Source organism: Palaemon carinicauda, chromosome 30, assembly GCF_036898095.1.
Source record: "Palaemon carinicauda isolate YSFRI2023 chromosome 30, ASM3689809v2, whole genome shotgun sequence".
NCBI lineage: Eukaryota > Metazoa > Arthropoda > Malacostraca > Decapoda > Palaemonidae > Palaemon > Palaemon carinicauda.
Window position 1 is genome coordinate 81,433,792 of NC_090754.1, and position 18,397 is coordinate 81,452,188.

The 18,397-nt window shown below is 46.7% G+C and overlaps 1 long non-coding RNA gene across 1 annotated transcript in view; it reads left to right on the top strand.

Annotated features, from left to right (window-relative positions):
* Positions 1-14,249: 14,249 nt before the first annotated feature.
* Positions 14,250-18,397, top strand: part of LOC137623851 (uncharacterized) — a 47,427-nt gene continuing 43,279 nt past the window's right edge. Inside the window, exon 1 of the long non-coding RNA XR_011040654.1 lies at positions 14,250-14,381. This is a non-coding gene — a long non-coding RNA (uncharacterized lncRNA). The remainder of the gene's footprint in view (positions 14,382-18,397) is intronic.

The following is an 18,397-nucleotide window of genomic DNA, read 5'->3' on the forward strand; positions in this document are numbered from 1 at the left end:
ACCACTGTAACCCAGATTTCTGACTTCCTGTTACATCTAAGGAACGTAAGATCCCTTTCAGCTCCTACGATTAAGGGTTACAGAAGTATGTTGGCAGCGGTTTTCCGCCACAGAGGCTTGGATCTTTCCACCAACAAAGATCTACAGGACCTCCTTAGGTCTTTTAAGACCTCAAAGGAACGTCGGTTGTCCACTCCAGGCTGGAATCTAGACGTGGTCCTAAGGTTCCTTATGTCATCAAGACTTGAACCTCTCCAATCAGCCTCTTTTAAGGACCTCACATTAAAAACTCTTTTCCTCGTGTGCTTGACAACAGCTAAAAGAGTAAGTGAGATCCACGCCTTCAGCAGGAACATAGTTTTCACATCTGAAACGGCTACATGTTCCTTGCAGCTCGGTTTTTTGCTAAAACGAGCTTCCTTCACGTCCTTGGCCTAAGTCGTTCGAGATCCCAAGCCTGTCCAACTTGGTGGGGGACGAACTGGAGAGAGTACTTTGCCCAGTTAGAGCTCTTAGGTACTATCTAAAAAGGTCATAACCTTTACGAGGACAATCAGAAGCCTTATGGTGGACTATCAAGAAGCCTTCTCTTCCAAGGTCTAAGAACTCAGTTTCTTACCTATTCAGGCTACTGATTAGGGAAGCACATTCTCATCTGAAGGAAGAAGACCTTGCTTTGCTGAAGGTAAGGACACATGAAGTGAGAGCTGTGGCTACTTCAGTGGCCCTCAAACAGAACCGTTCTCTGCAGAGTGTTATGGATGCAACCTATTGGAGAAGCAAGTCAGTGTTCGCATCATTCTATCTCAAAGATGTCCAGTCTCTTTACGAGAACTGCTACACCCTGGGACCATTCGTAGCAACGAATGCAGTAGTAGGCGGGGGCTCAGCCACTACATTCCCATAATCCCATAACCTTTTTAACCTTTCTCTTGAATACTTTTTATGGGTTGTACGGTTGGCTAAGAAGCCTTCCACATCCTTGTTGATTTGGCGGGTGGTCAATTCTTTCTTGAGAAGCGCCGAGGTTAAAGGTTGTGATGAGGTCCTTTAGTATGGGTTGCAGCCCTTTATACTTCAGCACCTAAGAGTCGTTCAGCATCCTAAGAGGACCGCTACGCTCAGTAAGAAAGACGTACTTAATAAAGGCAGAGTAATGGTTCAAGTCGTCTTCCTTACCAGGTACTTATTTATTTTATGTTATTTTTGAATAACTAATAAAATAAAATACGGGATACTTAGCTTCTGTGTTAACATGTATGCTGGTCTCCACCCACCACCCTGGGTGTGAATCAGCTACATGATTATCGGGTAAGATTAATATTGAAAAAAGTTATTTTCATTAGTAAAATAAATTTTTGAATATACTTACCCGATAATCATGATTTAATTGACCCACCCTTCCTCCCCATAGAGAACCAGTGGACCGAGGAAAAAATTGAGGTGGTGTTGACAAGAAGTACTAGAGTACCTGACCACAGATGGCGCTGTGGTGTTCACCCCCCCCCCCCCCCCTGTATAGCGATCGCTGGCGTATCCCGTCCGTAGATTTCTGTCGGCAACAGAGTTGACAGCTACATGATTATCGGGTAAGTATATTCAAAAATTTATTTTACTAATGAAAATAACATTTTTTCAGATCACTATTATAACACTTTCCAAAGAGATAGTCTTTGGGTTTTTCTTGAAAGCTGCCACATTTTTGCTGTTGTTTTATGAATCCACAGTGTAGCTAAGACAATTTGAGCAAAGTGAGAGAAATTATAGGAAGGCTAATTATAATGCTTAAATAGTGACCCACGGCCATGTAGCCTGCCACTTGTCAAAACAGGAGCCGTGATATAATGTTTAAATATGAACAAAGCAAGCCACATCAGTGCAAAGACCATTTGAGGGATGTGATACAAATTATAAGTAATTATGATACTTTGATTTCATGCCATTTACATGAACCATATACTGTATGCTTCAACTGGTTTTCTTATGTTATCCACCATGTAAAATTATAGCAACAATTTGTCCCGACACTAATACAAATAATTGTTCTCTACAAATGAGATTGATAACAGCAAAAGCTGGAATATGGCTATAAAACTTTCAACGAGGTATCAACAACCGATCCGCTTATTACCAGTAGGTAGCAGGGAAGCACTGCTCCCCCTCACTCACTCACAACAACCCCCTTTGATTTCAGCAGTAGTTGAGAGTGGATATTCTCTTCCATGCTCTTGGAGCTGGTTTGCTTGGAAACTTTTATAATTCTTTGTCTTGATCAGGCATGTGCAGTGTGAAACTTGAGGTTGCTGACATGTGGGTTTGTCCTAGCACAGCGGAGCGGCATGTTTATGCCAGCCATGGTGACAGATCCTCACTGGCTCTGCCCTTTGTGTAGAGAACACTCTTGCACAAAGGCCTCTTCGTGCAACTAGTGCCAGGAATGGCCATCCTGCCAGAGAGCGGTATGACAGGAGGAAGAAGTCTAAAAGAGATTCTTTGACTTCAGGGTCGTCCTCGAGGTCAAATAAATCCTGACAACTTCTTCCCTCTCTTGGTACCCTTCCCATTGTTTCTTCTGGTTCATCCTTCTCTGGCAGTCAATCGAGAGAGAACAGTGACCATTTACCTCTTGGGCAACCTCTGTTCAGGAAGTTCTTCCCATCTCCCTCAGTGAGGTGTCAAAACCTTCCTCCCCTGAGTAGTCTACATCCCAAGATGCCTTGCCTCTGCTGTGGCTTCTCTTGGAACTTTCTAGTTTCCCATCGAAGGATAGGCTACTGGAAGGGTCGATTCGTGGGCTCAGTAGGACAGTGTTGCTGTTCCTGCAGGGGTTGGCTTCAGCACTTCCCTGTTGAAAGCCAACAGGAGGGTGTCCCTCCTGTTCGGTCTCTTGCCGCTCAATGCACCTTCATCCTCTGCAGCAGATCTTCTCTCGATGGAGGATACGTGGGTCCAGCCCACTCACCCATCAGGGTGAGTTTGCATGTTGAGCATGACAGGAGGCTTGCTTGCCCTCTCCAGGCTAGTGTTTATGCGAGCAGTCTTCCAGTGTGTTTACCCCTCAGGCTAGCCTCATGCTTCTGAGCCTGCCGATCCTTTAGGGACCTTCTGCAGATGCACTTGCAAGCGGGAGAGGATATCCTCACCTGGGGGTACATCTCCCCTGGGAGCTTAGAAGGTCCAGTGTTATTTGTCACCTGCTCTCACTAGCCCTTTAGAGCTTGTGGATGATCTCTGGTGATCTTCTCACAAAGTCTCCAGTGCTCACAGTGGTTCAAGCCTAAAGTTTTCAAGCTTGATCCTTTTTGGAAAGACTTGTTGATTTACCCCTTCCCCGTTAAGTCCAACCCAAGGCGTCATAAGAAGAGGCGGTTGAAACCTCCTCCAGGGAACACCTTTTGCCCCAAGACCCACAGGGGATTGAGATGTCGGAGGGCAGTCTCATTCACTGTCTCTTACAGGCTAACACCAATTGAGATTGTTGAGAAGGCACCTTCCTGAGAATTCTTACAACCAGGGACCATTCTGGATGAAGCCCCTGCAAAGCCTTTTGAGACTAAGGTCCAGATGGAGAAAAGCAGCATCCAGTACAGTAGATGACGACTTCATTGAAGGAGGATTGATCAGCTGGCGTTGTGCATCTTCGGTTGATCATTTAACTATATGCCTAAGGGTAGTACATATTAAGAGCAGTACATATCAAGAGCAGTACATACCAAGAAGAATGGTACTGTACATACCAGGATTGTACCCAGCTCAAGGTCAATACATGGTACATGTGTTTACACACGTACTTCCATTGCTTGATCTCGTACAAGACCGAGCACATATATATCGATCAGGATGAAGAGCGCTGCCCTTGTCCTTTTCCTTCTTCAGAGATTTCCAGAGACCTTGGAAGTCTATAATTCAACAAAATTATTGTGATGGAGCACACTATGAATGAACAGCATGAAGGGGATGTCATTAGCAGACCATCTCATCACAGACATTCTTTTTACCCATTTCTAGCTGACGTATCCCAACGAGACAGCTCACAAGATGGTTTATAGTTGCACCATCACCACATGATTGTTTACAGTGTGGATGGTCTTCCAGTACTCGGGTACCATACTCTCTTGGACACCTTGAGAGCCGATGACATGCTCTCTCATCTTACCTACTCTTCACTTTGTGATGTTCGAGTCAAGAGATTCTGTCATCTGTTTCTTCTTAATGTTTTACACTGTCATATTGAGATCTTCACACGCTCATAGATCTTTCCATGCATCGAGGTATTCCTACTCTCTTAGGCTTGTCTTCAGTATATTATGAGATCTTCCCACTCTCTGACACAGGTGAATGACACGAGACCCTCATACACATTGAGACCCTTCCACTTATCGAGAAGCTCCCATGTACTGAGACCTTCTCACACATTGAGACCCTCCTAATCATTCTTACATTGAGTCGAAACAGGTGACTACACTTGACCGCTTTGAATAATGATACGATCATTACAATTGCCACCTTTTCCATTGTGCCCCAAAGACACAAGAACCCTCAAGAGAAATTTCCCTTCACGGTTATTGCCCCAGATGGTGACGTCTGCCAACCACTTGTGGTCGCCATCTTTCCCATCTACCAGTCATGTAAGTTATAACACTTTGGGGTTATTGCCTACATCGGGTCTCTTGGGAACAACAAAGATCATCAAATTTTATAAGGCCAAGTCCTTCGGGACCTGCTCTTCGGGGTTTCTACCACTCACGAGGGAGAACCTGGTGTTCTTTTAGTTCAACATATCTTTATCTTTCTCCTTACGAGTGAATACCTCCTCTGGCAGGAGGGCTTAGGTTACTCACCAACCCCTTATGGAAAGTATAACGAGAATGATTACCTTACATCATACGCATCAGCATGTGTTAGCAAAGACCCTAGTCTTACAGAGAAGTCATGCTCAATGCTGCGCACCCATCCACCGAGAGCTAGCTAGATGGGTAGGCGAGCTCCTCTGCCTGACGAAGGTCAGCTCACAACTCGGTTGCTCGACATAGTAGTCATAGCTAGTTGGTGGGTCCCTACGCACCACAGTGTAGAGCTTCAGCTTCGCTGTGGCCTCAAGTTCATGCTACTTCAGTAGAGCCAGCTTTTGCCAGCATTCGCCTCACCAGCGTTGGCCTCGACAGCGTTTACCTCACCAGCGTTTGCCTCACCAGCGTTTGCCTCACCAGCGTTTGCCTCGCCAGCTTTTGCCTCGCCAGCTTTTGCCTCGCCAGCTTTTGCCTCGCCAGCGTTCGCCTCGCCAGTGTTCACCTCGCCAGCATTCACCTCACCAGCATTCGCCTCAACAAACGAGGAGTTCGTATGATCTTACTTGTCAACCTCCTCTGAGAACCTGGCTAGCATTTATGTTCTTTGCATACTGGAATGAACAAACCCTTTCATGCATGACTATTCATTTTAAATATTTAACTTAGCCGGTGAATATATAAAAGCTGCTGCTCCGGCGGCTCGACAGAAAAACACAAAAACTCGCGAGCGATCGCTATGAAGGTTGCGGGTGTGCCCACCAGCGCCAACTATCGGCCAGATACCGCATATGCATGTAAACAGCTCCAATTCTTCTCTGTCGGTCTGATCGACAAGACGTACCATTACTCGCTGTTAACCTGGAGTTTTTCAACAGACTTGGTGAAGTACTTCATTTTGGTTTGAGCTTTCGCAGTGCAGGTGTTTTATCTTCAACTTAAACTCTTGAACTCTTTTTTGGACAGATTTAATTGTTGATGACTTTGGATTGTTTTGTGGACTTTCTTTGACTTTTTCAAAATGGCTGACCCTTCTCCAATTCCTAGATTTCGTAAGTGTAATGCTAGGGATTGCAATAAGCGTCTTCCAAAGGCCTCTCTCGACCCACATACTGTGTGTTCTAATTGTCGGGGTAAAACCTGTCAATTAGGAGATCGGTGTGAGGAGTGCGTGGGCCTTTCGGAATTCGATTGGCTTGAGTTTGACAAGTATTCTCGTAAGCTAGAGAGAGATAGGGTGAGGAGAAGTTCCTCTAGATCGTTAGAATTTTCCTCCTCCCATGCCCCTGAACCTAATCCTTCCCCTGTAGTAGTTGTGCCTGAACCCTCTACTAGCACTCAGGAACCATCAATGCGGGATATGTTACGTGCCATTCATGCTTTGGGCGAAAGAGTCGAGTCGTTAGCTACAGACCGTAATCAACTCATGGCTGACGTTAAAGAGTTAAAGTGTCAGAGTGCCACATTGGAAAATCGTGGGAAAGTGATTAGTGCGCAAAGTGTTATCAGTGTTGCGACCTAGGGTTCGTCTGTTCGTGCCTGTCGTTCGCCTAGTCCGAGACCTCTTGCAAGCTCCCAAGCCCCAGGGAGAAGTAATGTCGTAGGACTTATTGGTTCGAGAGGCTTTAATCAGCGAACAGACGTTCCCTCTATGGTTTCAGGCGTGTCTCATCAAGACCGCCCCTACCATAAGACGAGCGAGACGATTTTCTCCTCGTCATCCGAAGGCTTTTCGCGTAAGAAACCGTGGAGCAAGGTTTCGAGGCCCTTAAAGCGAAAGTCAGTCCCTTCAGGACAGGTCCAGCGTCCTGGTTGTAGCCATTGGGACAGCTCTGACCCTGTGCAGTCATCGGAAGACTGCTCGCCGCCTAAACAGAAACGTAACACAGGCTCCGAGAGTCTTGGTGTAGGCAAGGTTTTGCAGTCGCAGACGTTACCCTCGTCTCTTACCGCACCCATTCCCGTTGATCCTAAATGGGTTGTACTGCAAGACATGCAGATTAAGCTTGCCTCTCTTATGGAGGACTATTCTGCTGAAAAGGTTCACGATGATCCTCGCCGCTTAGCTGATTGAGATCCTGGCCGTCAGCCGCCCAAACGAGCCTTTGCTTGTCCTGTTGACGTTGGCGTTATTAAGTCACGTCAGTCACGTTTTGTAGAGCCTCACTCGATGCAGTCCCGTGTTGACTTTCAGCCGCATGTGGACGTTCAGCCGCTTCCTAATGCTCTTGTTGACGTTCAGGACGTTCGCCTACCAGCGAAGTTGACTTGTTTTGACGCTGAGCGTCAAGCACCGCAGTCAAGAGTTGTTTTGACTGCTCAGTCTAGGCAGTCAAGGCAGTCTCGAGTTGACGTCGAGCGTCCTCCCGCTCCTGTTGTTGTTGACAGTCAGGCTGTTAAGCAGTTACATGACGTAGCGTCCTGGACTGCTACTGATGCACCAGTGCGTGTGGACTCTGCTTGTCAAGCATTGCCACCAAGGCAGGTCTCCCCTTTGCTTGTAACTCAGCAGTTATCGGATGAAGATCCTTCAGATGAGGACGTTGCTGATCCTCATCCTGATGATAATCCTTCAGATGTAGATGAACCTAAGGCGGTTCCTCCTTCGATGGACTTTAAGAAGATCATGTTGATTTTCAAGGATCTTTTTCCCAATCACTTTGTTGCCGTTGCTCCTCGTTCGCCACCGTCTGAGTTTGCTCTAGGCTTACCTGCTACCAAGCCAGCCTTTACTAAGCTAGTGCTTTCTCGCTCTTCCAAGAGGGCTTTACGTCTTTTAGGCGACTGGTTGGATACCAGGAGGAGTTTGGGGAAGACGGCCATTGCCTTCCCTCCTTCTAAGCTTGCTTCTAGATCGAGCGTCTGGTATGACACGGGAGAAGTTCTCGGCTTGGGAGTCCCTGCCTCTGCCCAGGGTGACTTCTCAAGCCTCGTAGACTCTCCCCGTCGCCTGGCCATGAGACGCTCGAAGATTAGTTGGTCCTCCTCGGACCTTGACCATCTGCTTAAAGGCGTATACAGGGCCTTTGAAGTGTTTAACTTTCTTGACTGGTCATTAGGAGCTTTAAGTAGGAAGATCTCGTCTGCCGACCAAGATGTTTCCTTACTTATCATGTCATGTATGGATAAAGCCATCCGCGATGGCTCCAATGAGCTCGCCTCCACCTTTACGTCGGGAGTCTTAAAGAAGCGAGAAACCCTTTGCTCTTTTCTTTCGGCAGGAGTTACTCCCTGTCAGAGATCAGAATTGCTCTTTGCTCCCTTATCAGCGTCCTTGTTTCCGCAACAACTGGTTAAGGATATAGCTTCTTCGCTTGTGCAGAAGGACACCCATGACCTGATGGCGTCCTCTGCTCGCAAAGGGGCTCCTTCTACATCCTTTGCTGTAAGACCCAGGATCGAGACTCCGGCATCCAGATTTATCCCGCCCTTTCGTGGCAGAGCTCCCAGCAGGGGAAGCGCTCGTGCCGAGGGAAAGAGAGGTAAGAAGAGAGGAGCCAAGTCCTCACGTGGCAGAGTCTGACTGCCCACAGCCTCAGACAGCGGTAGGTGCCAGATTGAAGAGCTTCTGGCAGGCCTGGGAGAAGAGGGGTGCAGACCAAGAGTCTGTTCGGTTGCTCAGAGAGGGGTACAAAATACCGTTTGTACGCAAACCTCCTCTAGTGACAACTCCCATAGACCTCTCTCCCAGGTACCGAGAGGAGTCAAAGAGACAAGCCCTAAACCAAGAAGTCTCTCTGTTGCTAGAGAAGGGAGCGGTGGTGAAAATCTCGGACCTTCAATCACCGGGGTTTTACAACCGTCTCTTCCTAGTCCCAAAGCATACAGGAGGTTGGAGACCGGTGCTAGACGTCAGTGCGCTCAACGTTTTTGTTACAAAAACAAAGTTCACTATGGAGACCACGAAGTCCGTCTTAGCAGCGATCAGAGAGGGAGACTGGATGGTCTCTCTCGACCTACGAGATGCGTACTTCCACATTCCTATACACCCGGATTCCCAACCGTTTCTGAGGTTTGTTTTCAGGAATGTGGTATACCAGTTTCGGGCCCTGTGCTTTGGCGTCAGTCCTGCTCCTCTCGTGTTTACGAGGCTCATGAGGAATGTGGCAAAATTCCTCCATCTATCGGGAATCCTAGCCTCCCTGTACTTGGACGACTGGCTTCTCAGAGCATCGTCCAGTCATCGCTGTCTGCAGGATCTACATTGGACGTTGGGTCTGACCAAGGAATTGGGACTTTTGGTCAACCTAGAAAAGTCCCAACTGATCCCATCCCAGACTATTCTATATTTGGGGATGGAGATTCGCAGTCCAGTTTTTCGGGCTTTTCCGTCTGCCACCCGAATAGAACAAGCCCTGCTCAAAGTCCAACTAATGCTGAAAAGAGAACGTTGTTCAGTCAGGATTTGGATGAGTCTCGTAGGGACTCTATCATCCCTGGAGCAGTTTGTCTCGCTAGGGAGACTACACCTTCGGCCTCTCCAGTTCCATCTAGCCTCTCACTGGAACAAGGACAAGACGTTAGAGACGGTATCAATCCCGGTCTCCGAACCAGTAAAGGCATGCCTGAAATGGTGGGACAGCAATATCAGTCTGAGAGAGGGACTATCCCTAGCAGTCAAGAACCCAAACCACGTGTTGTTCTCAGACGCGTCGGATTTGGGTTGGGGTGTGACCCTGGACGGTCGGGAATGCTCAGGTCTGTGGACCTCAAGTCAGAAGAGCATGCACATCAACGGCAAGGAGCTATTGGCAGTCCACTTGGCCTTGATGAAATTCGAAAGCCTTCTTCGAAACAAAGTGGTAGAGGTCAACTCAGACAATACCACAGCTTTGGCGTACATCTCCAAGCAAGGAGGCACACACTCCCTCACGCTGTACGAGATCGCAAGGGACCTTCTCATTTGGTCAAGAAATCGAGGCATCTCCCTGTTGACGAGATTTATCCAGGGGGACTTGAACGTCTTGGCAGACTGTCTCAGTCGGAGGGGTCAGGTGATACCCACGGAATGGACCCTCCACAAGGACGTGTGCAAGAGTCTTTGGGCGACTTGGGGTCAACCCACCATAGACCTCTTTGCCACCTCGTTGACCAAGAGGTTACCAATCTATTGCTCACCAGTCCCAGATCTAGAAGCAATACATATAGACGCGTTTCTACTGGATTGGTCTCATCTGGACTTATATGCATTCCCACCATTCAAGATAGTCAACAAGGTACTGCAGAAGTTCGCCTCTCATGAAGGGACAAGGTTGACGTTGGTTGCTCCCCTCTGGCCCGCGAGAGAGTGGTTCACCGAGGTACTTCAATGGCTGGTAGACATTCCAAGAAGTCTTCCTCTAAGGGTAGATCTATTACGTCAGCCCCACGTAAAGAATGTTCATCAAAGCCTCCCCGCGCTTCGTCTGACTGCCTTCAGACTATCGAGAGACTCTCAAGAGCTCGAGGCTTTTCGAAGGAGGCAGCCAGTGCGATTGCGAGAGCTAGGAGAGCTTCTACCATCAGAGTATACCGGTCGAAGTGGGAAGTCTTTCGAGACTGGTGCAAGTCAGCATCTGTGTCCTCTTCCAGTACTTCTGTAGCCCAAATCGCAGATTTTCTTTTACATCTGAGAAATGTTCGCTCCCTCTCAGCTCCCACGATTAAGGGCTACAGGAGCATGTTGGCTTCGGTCTTTTGTCATAGAGGCTTAGATCTTTCCAACAATAAAGATCTCCAAGATCTCCTTAAGTCTTTCGAGACCTCTAAGGAACGTCGTTTGGCAACTCCTGGATGGAACTTAGACGTGGTCCTAAGGTTCCTCATGTCAGACAGGTTTGAGCCATTACATTCAGCCTCCCTGAAGGATCTCACCCTCAAGACGCTTTTCCTAGTGTGCTTGGCTTCGGCTAAAAGGGTCAGTGAACTTCATGCCTTCAGTAAGAACATCGGTTTTTCTACAGAAAAAGCCACATGTTCACTTCAACTTGGTTTCCTGGCCAAAAATGAACTGCCTTCTCGTCCTTGGCCTAAGTCTTTTGATATACCTTGCCTATCAGAGATCATAGGCAACGAACTTGAAAGAGTGCTGTGTCCAGTTAGAGCTCTTAAGTTCTACTTAGCCCGTACTAAGTCCTTACGAGGTGGATCTGAGGCATTATGGTGCTCAGTTAAGAAACCATCATTGCCTATGTCAAAGAATGCTTTGTCATATTTTATCAGATTTTTAATACGCGAAGCTCATTCTCACTTGAATGAAAAAGACCGATGCTTGCTTAAGGTTAAGACGCACTAAGTAAGAGCTATAGCAACTTCTGTGGCCTTTAAGGAAAATAGATCTCTGCAAAGTATTATGGACGCGACCTTTTGGAGAAGCAAGTCGGTATTCGCGTCATTTTACTTAAAAGATGTCCAGACTCTTTACGAGGACTGCTACACACTGGGTCCATTCGTTGCAGCGAGTGCAGTAGTGGGTGAGGGTTCTACCACTACATTACCCTAATTCCAATATCCTTTTAATCTGTCTCTTGAAATGTTTTCAATCTTGTTTTTGGGTTGTACGGAAGGCTAAGAAGCCTTTCGCATCCTGGTTGGCTTGGCGGGTGGTCAAATGTCATTTCTTGAGAGCGCCCAGATTAGGGGTTTGATGAGGTCCTGTTGTATGGGTTGCAGCCCTTGATACTTTAGCTCCTGGGAGTCTTTCAGCATCCTAAGAGGATCGCTGGGCTTCGTGAGGAAGACAGACTAACAAGGCAGAGTAATCGTCTAAGTCAACTTCCTTACCAGGTACCTATATATTTGGGTTTTGTTATGATATAACTGTCAAAAACTCTAAGCATATACGCTGTAAACTTAATTAACTCTGGTCTCTACCCACCACCATGGGTGTGAATCAGCTATTATATATTCACCGGCTAAGTTAAATATTTTAAAATGATATTTTAATTATAAAATAAATTTTTGAATATACGTACCCGGTGAATATATAAATTAAAGGCCCCCCCTTCCTCCCCGATAGAGACCCAGCGGGATGAGAAGAATTGGAGCTGTTTACATGCATATGCGGTATCTGGCCGATAGTTGGCGCTGGTGGGCACACCCGCAACCTTCATAGCGATCGCTCGCGAGTTTTTGTGTTTTTCTGTCGAGCCGCCGGAGCAGCAGCTTTTATATATTCACCGGGTAAGTATATTCAAAAATTTATTTTATAATTAAAATATCATTTTTCATGAGAGGAAGCCCACGCGACATTAGATGTTAGTGAGGTGTGCGGACAAGCTTCCACCTCTGATGAGGTCTACACAACTACAGGTGTTCGCTAACACACTCATGGTAAGAGGCTGGTACGAGCTACTTCGATTGCACGTGTGCTCTTCCTCCAGACAGAAATCACAGGAGTTATTGCCATAAATGGGGATTCCTGCTGTCCACTTGCAACCACCATGTACCACCATTGTGACCCAGGCCACAGAGAGTCTCATTAGACACAATCCTGTTCAGTTATTGCCACAGATAGGAATGCTCTCTGACCACCTTTCCCGTGCACGGGTGAGACTTCCTTCACCTGCTCGGTCTCCCCCTCAGGGTTCCTCCAGCGGGAATCGCATTCATTCATTCGCCACCTTTCATCTTCGGGAGCAGAACCTCATTGCCCAACAGATTCATCTAACCCTGCAGACTTGTTTCTGCAGCAGACTCTTCTCGCCGGCAGACTCTTCTCGCCAGCAGACTCGTCTCACCTTGCAAACTCGTCTTGCTAGCAGACTCGTCTCACCAGCAGACTCATTTTGGCCTGCAGATTCATCTCGCCCAGCACGCTCGTTACTTCCTGCAGACTTTTCTCGCCCTGCAAATTTGTCACATCTAGTTGATTCGTCTTGCCAACAGACTTGGCCTGCCCAGCCCTGCTGCAGCTACACCGTTGGCCTATGCTAGGGGCTGCCCTCAATGTCTCTCATTCATGGCGATGAGCCAGGTAATACTCGACTTTGTTATTGGCAGCTTGGATCCCAGAATTCGAGCCCTTCAAATTGGAAGGCCTTCGTAGCATGACCAATAAACCAGATTAATGGCTACTGTGCTACCTCATAGAGACTAAAGGAGCTCGCCCCCAAGTGTTAGCACCCTATGTCAGCTTGGGGAAGGTCAAGAGAAGGATCGCCTAGAATACATTTTCGGCTTGAAGTTGCGAGGTCATGGACTGAGCATTGAATCATGACCCTTCTCATGAAATTGACTGGAGCTCATAGCGTTAGGGGCAGGAGTACGCCATAGCGTTTTATGAAAACTACTCTGTGACGAACGCCTTGTCAGTGGGCCTGTGGAGTCGTCAATTGACCTTCAATGCACACTTCCTGCAAAATGTGACCCACAAGGACATGGAGATGTTCTCTATTGACCCTGTGGTGGTTACACAATGAATGGGTTAATTAAACTCCTCAAACTCCTTGATAGACAAGTAGCAGATAGGGGAGGGCAGAGTTTAACCATGGTTAATTCTGGGAGGAATAACAAAGAATGATTGGCTCTTTTTTTTCATCTTCCACCCTGTAGGGTAACAGCACCTACAGTACCCAGCAAAGCTGGCCTCAGCTCTCTGCAGGTAGAACCATTTCCCTTGTGTAACCTGGTATAGAGATATATACTTATTACGTTCCCATACTCCCTGGCAAGATGGGATTGGGTAACATCTATGGTTTCCCTTGTCTAACCTGGTATAGAGAGATATACTTGTTATGGCCCCATACCCCCTGGAAAAGATGGATTGGGTAATGACTATGGTTTATTCTAAGATTCCTACATTTCTGAGAATTCTTACATAGGCTAGCCATATTGCTAGTATCACATAATCACAGAATGCTCAGGCACCTGACTGTGATTTGCACAAATGGTTTAGTGAGGTGTCACAGTTTCTCCTTGTTACGTGCAGAACACGTATGGGAAAACCCCCAGGTCAAAGACCAGCCAGTTGGTTCAAACTTCCACCCTCCTAAGGGGTAAGTCGATCACAATAAAGAGGATGAGTTTGTATTGGTGTCGGAACAAATTACAAATTTTAAAGTAATTTGTATTTTTAATAACGATACAAACCTATAGCTATTTATACAAATTGGCCTACCATCACCTGTCCCCTGATAAGTTCTGGCTGCAATAAAAAGTTGATACAACACAGGTTTGTGTGTGAGCAGGGTAGCCCATACCCGCCCCCATAACCCCCGCTAACCAGCAGGTGGGTGGTTATACCTTGCTAAAAGTCTTATGGTTAGACTTTCAGCTTCACCTAAACTAATATCCCTATAAATAGCTACAGGTTTGTGTCGTTAGAAAAAAATACAAATTACTTTCAATGTTGTCATTTCCAGCTTTGCTGAAAAGATACTCTTGTTAAAGGACTCGGGTTTTTATCGTTTGGAAAATTCAAATTGCTTTAACCTGTGATTTTTTTTTACTACAACCATTATAGTTAAAAAACATTTATTCAACAGCACAAGAGGCAAAAACTGCTCAACAACATCCTGCCCAAAGCCATCAATTATTCTGTCACCCAAGTGGAACTCCCAGTAAGACACCTTCCAGTTACAGAGGAACATCATCCTAAGACCTCCAAGACTTGAGGTAAGAAATACTGTATATGTGTAATATTGGCCATTTATTTAAATAGCACACTCTTTTACCTATCAAAATGGAGCAAATCTTTAGTCAAAGAGGAAGAGGAAAATTTGCACAAGAAAATAATTTATTTTTATTTGATGGGTACAGCAAAAGAGAATGAAACATAAATTTTTGGCCAAGGTTCTAGCTGTCATACAAGGATTCATACAAAGTTTGGAACAGTTATTAAGGAAGTTTATATGCATTCTCACAACACATCAAAAGCTCACATAGAATTGGCTAAAATACACAAAACTTTGAAAATTTGTGCTAGAGGTATTCAATAAGCCATGAGAGATATTTGAAGTATTGGAAAATGTATTTCAGGATATACAGGGATTGCAGCTATATGCTTCAGCCATGAGGAACCCCTCGAAATCCTGTTGATCTGCAATAGTTAGAAATATTGGACCAATGTAAAATTTATTAGTTCCGGCTCTATATACAAACCTTACACTCTTCAATTAGTAGTATTATTTCAGCCATAGCTGAAACCAGCCGTTAAAACTTTTGCAAGGTGTAACTACGCTCTGCTAGTTGTGGGCAGACCAGCCACCCTGTTCACCCAAGCACTAGTAAACAATCATCACTTTTTATTTTGGCTCAGTAAAGACTTAGTCTTGCTCTCCTGTCAAAACCTATTAAATGGTTTACAATTAAAAACAACTGGCCTAAAAGTTTAAAAATTCCTTATTTTTTCAGATGGTGACCCCGGACTTCTCTTTAGTGTGAACTCTGTTGCTTCCTTTAGCAAAGCAACGACACCCACCTCAGAGGGAAGTCTCTAATGTTGCCAGAAACTTCTTCCTTCCTTGGGGCTTTCGTGTCTCCCACTAAGGAATGGTTCCGGGATTGTTACAGTTTACTGCACCACTCTTTACTTCTGCTCACCTTTGTTCATGCAGCTTTGACGTAAGAATAAGCAGTGGCAGACTGGTTCCCATCATAGTTTCCAGTCAGGGTGATCCCTTCAGGGTGAACCCAGAAACTAGCTTTGGCTACGTTTCCCAAACAACTTTCAACTTGAATTCAGCTCGTTGACAGGAAACGGAGAGTGCTGCTTGGAGGTCAGCCTCCAGGTGTTGGACAGCCATCCCTTACGAGGAAAAGCCATCCCCCCACCAGGTGTTGATCAACTTTCCCTTTTGAGAAAGTGTCGTTCTCCACTAGGTGTTTGGCAATCATCCCGTAAGAGGGAAAGAGCTCCTCCACCAGCTATTGCCCAGCGATCTTGCCGATAGCGGAAACAGGTTGGTCACATTTTTGCCCATTGGTAAGACTGCCTTTGCCTGTGTGGTTCCCCCCTCGGGGAAATCCTCTGGCGGGAATTGGATTCATCCATGTCCCGGTCTTAGTCTTCGGAGCTTGGCGACGAAGGATTAAGGTGACTCTGTACTTCCTGCTCATTACTGCCGTACCCTCAGGGTACAAAACGAGACATGTGCAGCTTCCCCTTTTGGTCTATGCCGCAGATTGCGATGACTGCCAACTGTAGGCTTTAACTCTTTTGGGGTTATTGCCAATATTGTGCCCTTGGGCAAAAGAAAGCCCTTAGAGCTTTGAGAGGCCAAGCCCTTCGAGACCTGTGCCTCATGGTTTCAACCTCTTATGAGGAAGAAAGTACTTGTAGGCTATAACTCTTCAGGGTTATTTCCTACATCGTTCTTCTTGGGCACAACAAAGCTCATGGAGCTTTGTGAGGCTAAGCCCTTCAGGACCTGCGCCTCATGGTTTCATCTTCTTACGAAGGAGAAACTGCTCGTAGGCTATAAGTCTTCAGGGATATTTCCTATATCATGCCTCTCGGGACACAATAAAGTTCATGGAACTTTGTGAGGCCAAGCCCTTCAGGACCTGTGGTTCTTGGTTTCAATTTCTTACGCGGGAGAAATGGCTGTTCTTCAAGTCCATCACAGCCCTTTTTGTTCCTCTCTGATGGGATGACATAAGGCTACTCACCAACTCCCTTGGTGAGAGGCAGGATGAGCATGAGTACTATGCAAAAGACCTTAATTTCGCAGAGGAGTATTGCATGGTGTTGCGCACCCTCCCACTTAGCACTAGCGAGGTGGATGGCCGAGCTCTTCTGCCTGACATAGGTCTGTAAGCTACTCGGGTTGCTCACCTTAGTACCCATTAAGAGTTTGCGAGACCCTACTTCATTAGCCCACACTTACATTACCTGTACCTATCCTTACAGGTAAGAGTCAGATCTTTTCTCGCCGTTGGAGTCTCCCAAGGGGAGTGAAGTTCTGTCTGATCCCAGACACTGTAGCTTGGCTAGGCATCCACCTCCTCTTACCCCTCCTAAGCCTCAGGTGATCTCTTGGTATCAGGAGAACTTGACGACCAAGGCTCCTACCCGCCAGGATCCTGTCTGGGAGAGGCTGGGTTTAATTCCCACTATGTCATAGAGGAGGAAAAGGAATCAGAGGGCAAACACACTCCTGCCGGGGAATACCGTTCACCCAGAATGATCAGAGGATTGAAATCCCTGGGGCAGATCTCTCTCACAGACAATTATAGGCTTTCCCCTAATAGAGTTGGACCAGCCCTAACCACCTACCACAGTGGCAGGGGTTTCTCCTTCTGCTCCCTTAGAAGGAGCAAGACCTAAGGAGTCAGAGAGGGAGGGAAATTCATCCTTTTGCGGGGATTTTAATATCCGCTTGAGGGAAAGGAAAGGCACCAAAACATTACCTATGAATTGATGATCTATGGATGAGTTTCAATCTTGAAGGGAACGTCATGCAGTTCCATCATCTGCCTCCGTGAGACCGGAGCACAGAGTTCTTCCTCCTATGACTCAGTCCTCCTCCTGCTAAAAGTAACTTTGGTGACGACCTCGACTCTCCCCGGGCTGCTATGGGTGCTGGCTTGGAGGAAGAGGAACCTATTGATGATGGCTCGGAACATTCCAATGGAGTGCTGCTGGCGTCCGCTAGCCCCAAGGTCTCACCCCTAGAGCAGAAAAGTGCAGACTGGGTCTTTCTGCAAGTCCTGCCCTGCATAATCAGGGTCAATAATCTAGGGGAGTTGGATCAGGTCCCGACAGAAGGCAAAGATTCTCTCCTAGACCTCTTTTGTGATACTCCGAGACCCACTAAAACAATGTTGCCTTAGCTTGGTCAAGGAGGGTGAAGGCAGCAAAGAAGATTGCTCACGTCCGAGTGGCAGGAATGTCACAGTCCCTTCGATCTGTGAATTCCTCTCTGTTACTTCCTCCCTCATACCTTCAGCAAAGGAAGTATTACGAGATGGTAGAGGGATGATCCGTCTCCTCTACCATTGAATTCGCCAATCTTTGCGCTAACTCAGAACTCTTTAGCCAAACTGGCAACCTTTACAGTGCATTTCTTTGTGGGGGAGGCTGCCAACATGGAAAGAGTTACAAAGGTTTGTTGTAATTGTTTCATGGTTGGATTACCAGTCGGGGACGTTAGGTTACCTCGTGAAGAGCGAAGGCCTCTTCACCCCTCAGGAAAGAACCGTTGTTGGCCTTCCTCCTTTCAGGAGCTAGGACTCGCATGTTCTTAACCAATGCTGTCGTTTCAAAATTAAAAAATTTAGGAAGCAAGTGTTGAGGAGAGAAGTGATGAGACTGTACAATTCAACGATAAATAGCCCCTCCCTCTTTAACATGGAGGAAGTCGAGGAAGTTCCAGAGAGCAAGTCACGACTCCCTCCTCCAACGGACTATGACATCTCGGCCTTACTCCATGGCACTGCTGTCACAGTGTTCTCCCTTGACAAAGCGCCAAGTGCAGAAGAAGGGTCCTCAACATCCGCAATAGGCAAGAGCAAAGAACCAGGGTCAAAGGTAGCCCTTTCGACCTAGGAGAGTTAAGCGAGTGAGAAGGGGACGATGTGGGCATTCCCACTAGGAAGGCCATTCCTCCAACCAATCCACCATTGGTAGGATGCCTACAGAGCAGGTGCATAGGTGGATACTCCATGGAGCCGAACCTTGGCTGGTCTCC